We start from the raw sequence: 6919 nt of genomic DNA, 5'->3' as shown, positions 1-6919 counted from the left end.
AAGAGAAAGAGGAGGAGGGGCAAGCAGCCCTTTTATAGTGAGTCAGGCTGTTGCCAGGTAACTGCGGGGCGGAGTCTAGACAGAAAGCCAACAAAACCCATGCCAAGATACCTACCTACTCTTGCCTGTTAGCTTGCTAAGACTATGACAGTTCTACTCCCCTCGGTGGGCAGACATGGAGAAGCATATGTCTTATCCATCACTGAGGGGGTGCAAATGATAGAAGCCCTGAGAGTGCATTCACTACGTTTCTGACTCTGACAGAAACAACTTACAGGAGGGAGGATTTGCTTCGCCTCCCAGTTTGAGAAAGAAATAAGACAGATAATAATAAAATAAAATAAACATATTTGAGTGACGGCTAAGGTTTCACCTACCTTTTAAGTTTTAAATAAAGTTGGAGAAGACCATAGGCTGACCTTTTGTTCCCAGAACACTCAGTATATTTCTATAATTGATGCTCGTTGAATGTGTATTAAATACATGTGTGTCATCTATGGATTGCATTTGATTATTACGAACAAGGCCAAACTAATTTTTCTCATCAAGAAAAAATATAAATAAAACAACAAACTAAAGAGTCTAGTGTTGGGGTGTGCTGATGTATGCCTATACTCCCAGAGTTTGGAAGATCATGGCAGGAGACTGTGAGTTCTGGTCTAGCCCAAGCTACACACAGAGTAAAACGTGAAAAAATCCAAATGGACAACAAAGAAGAGTTCATCCCTCTCCCTTTAAGAGCAGTTCCCCAAGCTTTAAGATACAGAAAGTAGGGCCAAGTCTGGAGTCTAACTGCCAGCATGCATGCAAATTCCCAGCCATATGACCTTGAACTTGCTTGGTCTCTGGCTTATGTATCAGTTTTCTACCATGGTAACAGGAGAATAACAATAGCTTCCATCTCTTAGGGCCAGTTGTACATCGTTAAAGATGCAATGTGCTGGTCAGTTTTATCGCCCTTGCAAACAAATAACCTGAGAAAGACAACTTGTAGAGGGGAGTTATTTGTTCGGCTCTCTGAGATGTTTCAGTCGGTGGCCATCTGGCTCCACGGTGAGTCAGAACGCCATGGCGGTAAAAACATGTGGCAGAGCGTGTTCACCTCATGATGGGGAAAGAGAGGACGGAAGGAGGGATGGAAGGAAAAAGGGAAGGAGGGAGAGGGGGAGGGAGGGAGGAAGGGAGAGACAGAGAGAGGCCAAAAGTACATACGCTCAATAACCGTATCTATTTAACTAACCCTCATCTCCTGTTCTCCATCATCTTGCAACCATGATGGATTCATCCAGGGATATTAATTGAGGATTATGTCAGAATGATGGAGTCCTTGTGGATTATGTCAGAGTCTAAGGGCTCCCCAGAAGCCTATCAGCTCACAACCAAGCCCTAACCTGAGCCTATAGAGATACAACATTCAAACCCTCACATATAGGGACTGGGTTTGGATCAAGGGGTAGCCCTGATGGTGTGTTATCATCCATCCATCCTCCTCCCATTATTAATAATACTATTTCAACTCATAATGACAGAAATTGGGATCATCCACATCTGTATTTCGTAATGTATGGGACAATCTCTCTCACTGTCTCTGCCTTCAGTGCCCATTTATCATCTCGAAAATAAAATCAGAGGTGTCCGCCACAGTACCTCAGAGGTTAGCGAAGGCTAGGTGGATGGTTCAGTGGGCAAAACTCTTGCCACACAAGCACAAAGACGTGCTTTCGGGTCCCCAAAGTCTACAGAAAGTTGGTGTAGTAGCATGCATCCATAACCCTGGCGCTCCTATGGGGAGAGGGGGAAACCAAGCCAAGAGAATCTCCAGGAGTTCAGGGGCCAAGTAGCCTGGGGCACATAACAGAGAACAAGAAGAGGCCATGGTTCAAAGGAAACAGAAGTCAAGAACCAACATGTGTGGCTGCCCTCTGCCTTCCTCAATAGGTATGCCATGGTGTGCACTCACACATGCATACGCACAAACATATGTCATATGTGTCAGGTACCCACCAGATAGGAGGTGTGCAACAGTATGTGTGTGTAATCCTATACTCCACTGTATAGCCTTAGGTGTGTGCAGCAAGTGTCAAATATTTACACATTCAACAGTTTGTATTCTGCACATTACCGCACAGAAGAGGCTCATCGCCGAGACACTTGGTGATTGGGTTTTCCCTACTGTAGCTTAAAACTCCCTCTGCCCGGTGAGTCCCCTCTGCTCTCCTTACTGGCTTGGATTAGACCGTCTCTGGAAGTCTGATTCGGGAATAAGATCCACACTGGGGTGTATTTTCTTCTGTCTCTTATGCCTGACTCAAAGCTGGGAAGAGCAAGGGGATGAGAAGGGAAGTAAGTCAAGGACGCTAAGTGAGCCCAGAACAGAGTGTACCAGGTAGGTCCCCCCGCTCACCCACAGCTGCGATGTGTGCCCTGTGTGTCCACGTAGAATCCTAGGCGGGCAAGACCGAATTTCTTTGCATTTCTTTTCTGCATGGGTAATTAAAAGTTATTTCATGGGCTGGAGAGATGGCTCAGTGGTTAAGAACACTGACTGCTCTTCCAGAGGTCCTGAGTTCAATTCCCAGCAACCACATGGTGACTCACAACCATTTATAATGGGATCCAATGCCCTCTTCTGGTGCGTCTGAAGACAGTGTATGGGTATGAATAAAATAAATCTTTTTTTAAAAAGTTGTTTCGCATTGTTTGCACTTGAGGGCCATGCTGGGTGCAGCAGTCTGACAAACTTTTCGTGTCTGAGCAGCAACAGTAGACGGTGTGTCCTGATGTTCTTCCCAGTCTTCTATTTGTATTTAAAAAACTGCCAGAGCAAAGTGCTACAAATTCACAGGCTTTAACACAGCAGTGAGCCAGTGAGATGGCTCGGCCTGATGACTAAGTTCTATCCAAGAGCCCACAGTGGAAGGAGATAACTAAGTCTCAAGAGCTGTTCTCTGGCCTTTACATGTGTGCTATCATGGCCTTGCACACACACACACACACACACACACACACACACACACACACACACACACACACACAGGCTCACACACACACACATACACACACAGGCTCACATACATACACACACACACACACACACACACACACTCACACATACACACACACAGGCTCACACACATGCACACACACACATAGGCTCCACACAGGCTCACACATACTACACACACACACACACACACAGAGGCTCACACACATACACACACACAGGCTCACACACATGCTACACACACACATAAGCTCACATACATGCTACACACACACAGGCTCACAGACATGCTACACACACACACTCACACAGGCTCACACACAGGCTCACACACATGCTACACACACACATACACACACACATAGGCTCACACACATGCTGCACACACACACACACACACACACACACACACACACACACACACATGCATATTTGATACCTCCCAGGTCTGCAGTTCACAAATCTAATTCAATCTGACTAAATCATGTGCTCCACATCTCTTAAGGCTAAAGTCAAGATGTAGTAACAGCTTATTCTAGTTTGCCTTCCATTGCTATGATGGAAGATGTAGTAACAGCTTATTCTAGTTTGCCTTCCATTGCTATGATGGACACCATGAACTAAAGCAGCTTGGGATGGAAAGGGTTTATTTCACCTTGCGTCTTACAGTCCATCGGGGAAGGAACTCCAGTTGAGAACCCGGAGACAGGAGCAGAAGCATGGGCAACAGAGTAGTAGTGCGGCTCACTGGTTTGCTCCCCATGGCTCGCTCAGCTGCCTTTATGATATACCCCAGGACCATCTGGTCAATGGACTGGACATCCCCTTATCAATCTCAATCGAGAAAAGGCCCCCACAGACTTCCCACGGGTCAATCTGACGGGTGCAATTCATTCCCCAGATTTTCCAACACGCAGCTACATTCACTCCAAGCCCTGGGGTAGAGCTCATGCCTAAGTTGATTGAATTATTAGCAGAATTCATTTCAAGACTGTAGAACTTGACACGCACGCCTCTTTGACTCTGGGGGGCCCCTGTGGTAGTTAGTGCGACTACGTGAATAGATGACTGTGACCGGCAAACCACACATCCGTGTGATTATTGTGAAGGAGACCGATGGATGCCAGTGTCTGGGAATAGACAAGACCAGCCCTGAACAGGGACAGAAAGCAACTTAAGGAAGGAAGAGTTTATCCTGAGTCATGGTTTGAGGGAACAGACCATCACAACAAGGAAGGCACGGCAGTAAGAAGAAGGAAGCCGGTCACACCGTGACCACGATCAGGAAGCAGAGAGAGAGAGAGAGAGAGAGAGAGAGAGAGAGAGAGAGAGAGAGAGAGAGAGAGAGAGAGAGAGAGAGAGAATGCTGGTGCCCAGCTCCTTTTCTCCCCCTTTCCTTTTTATTCAGTTCAGAAGTTCTGTCTACAGGGTGGCGCCACCCACATTCAGTCTTTCCTTAGTTGAACCCTTCTGGAGAATCCTCACTCACAGACGAAGAGGTGCATGTCCTACGTGACTCCTATGAGAGTCAAGTTGACAGTGAGAATAACCAGGTCAGCCTGAATCAGCCGGTAACTTTGATAGGCTGTAAATGAGTCGCCACCTTGCTTTGCAAAGTGTGATTTGACTTTTCTCTCGTTGCTAAATCTGGTAGTAACCTCTAGTAGATGTTCTTAAAGTCCAACCTACCAGAATGTGCCAGAGGGAGAGGCGAGAGATGGCACAGCGGAAACTCAACTCGGAGAGTCTTTGATATCAAGTGGAAGCTGCTGTGGGAGTCAAGGAGGTGCTGAGAGCTACGGGGAAGACGGCCAGTGATGGGGGCTGGGAGTGGAAGTGAGTCTAGGAGCAAGGTGGGTTCCTCACGAATGTCTCTGTTCCTAGCATTTGGTACAAACCAACAGAATGAGAAACCGAAAAGGAGAAACAGGTGTGGTGGGTGGGAAGAGAGTGATTGACCTTGGGACACCTGAAGATAATTGGAATAGAGATTCATCCCCATGCCCAGCAAAGCAGCAGAGGGAATTTGAGGAAATGGAAGGTTTAGTTAAAAAGGAAAGCAAGGAGAGAGGAAGAGGAAGCCACAGAGTAGAAAGTACCCGGAGGGAGCAAATGCGAGGAGGGGCATCCCCACCGACAGCCTGCAAAGGGATCAGAGTCTGGCCACCTCTGCACCAAGCACATGATCACAAGCTCCTCTCTGCCTCAGAATCATCCGCCCCAGCTTCAGCTTCCAAGGCACGGGCTGCAGGCATCCTCGTGAGTCTGCAGCCCTTTGCGGGCCTGCTGTCCCCATTTTGCAGCAATAAAGCAACCCGGCGATATTATGAGACTCCAGATGGCACTCTGGGCTTCCTGCCCACATGCCTTATGCTTCCTCAACCCAAGAAGGGCACCGCCACCTGGGGCCCTCTCTCTTTCTTCCACACACGGCCCACTGCAGCGTCTCTCTTCCTCTTCGTCAGCACACACTTCCTCTCCCTCCTCACACCTCTGTCCTAGAATATCTTGGAAAGGTCACAGGCTGTGGAATCCCATAGACCTAGGCTAGTTGTTTGGCTTTTCTGAAGTTCCAAATACTTCATGACATGCAGAATGCAATATGTAACAGCCTAATTGAGCACTTGGCACGAAGTAAAAGCCACATTGGCATTAGTCTGGGCACACAGAACTGCAAACATCTTTTCAGAATCAATCTGTCCAAAGTTGGGGGAGATGGGTACGATGTCAGTCAAAAAGAAAGAGCTGTTTTTGCCACTTAATTGTGTAATTTTAGGCCAGTTAGTCATGTGACTTCTTTGAGCCCTGGTTTCTTCATGTATAAAAATGAGGCTACAACTCGATTATCCCTTATTCAAAATGCTTAAGACCAGAAACATTGAACTGTAGACTTTTACAAATATTTTAGATTTTACATAAACATAGTGAGCTATCACTGGGAAGGGACCCAAGTCAGCACATGGGGTCGTCACACCAGCCTGAAAATAAGCTTACACTCAATGGCCTTGTCTCCTAGGGAAACTCGTCACATGAGCCTTCTTGATAAACCTTGCCCAAGTTGTGTCCCCAAGTGTCATGTCTTTGTTCCTGATGACCTGGCCTTAAACTTGACCTTCCCTAATATGCTCAACGTGTGACTTTCATTCTATTCGGATCCTTTGAATGTCCTTCCTATGTCTAAAGAAGTCACCCATCTCAAGATGCTTACTACGAGGTGGAGGTTACTATGGAAACCCTATCCTAGGAGTACAGACATGTGGCCAAATCTTCTCCAATTAGACAAACCCTGGCCTAGCTCTGACATGATTCAGATCCTACATGCAATCCATTCTAGGAAAGTCAGTTTTCAGAGTCAGCCCCGACAAATGTGCATTATTAATGTTCAGTCCTCACCACCCCATCACATGTTGGCAGTGCATGGGACAAAGTCTGTAACCACTAGTGCTGGATGTGAGGTCTCCCTATCAATTCTATAGTTGGGTTTTGGTTCTATACCTGGAGTCTCAATGACTTGTCCTGATGCAAGGTTCCATGTTTATAATGAGCCTTAATAATTTCCGTCTCTGTTGAAAGGGCCTGACATTTTCTCCCAGTATTTGAGGCTAAGAACTTTGACTGGCACAGCCAGTGAAGTGATCTCTCTCTTGGACCATGAACAGAATGAGAGCAGAAGCCACATTTGCCTTCATTAGCATTGAGTTTCTTTACCTTTATCTCGTGTGCTCAGGATCTAGGTCAGTTATGAATCCTTCTGTTGCAAGATGACAGATGACCAAATCCAACAAATGGAATCCAAATAAGGGAATGTCCTCTGCCCCAGGAAGCCTTGGTGCTCACTTTAGACAGATGGACTCAGAGAGACAACAAGGTTTGCACTACACGCTGCTCCCAGGCCTGGTGTTCAGCTCACTCTCT

The sequence above is a fragment of the Rattus rattus genome, chromosome 1, assembly GCF_011064425.1.
Source record: "Rattus rattus isolate New Zealand chromosome 1, Rrattus_CSIRO_v1, whole genome shotgun sequence".
Classification (NCBI taxonomy): Eukaryota; Metazoa; Chordata; class Mammalia; order Rodentia; family Muridae; genus Rattus; species Rattus rattus.
This window is presented reverse-complemented; position numbering follows the sequence as displayed.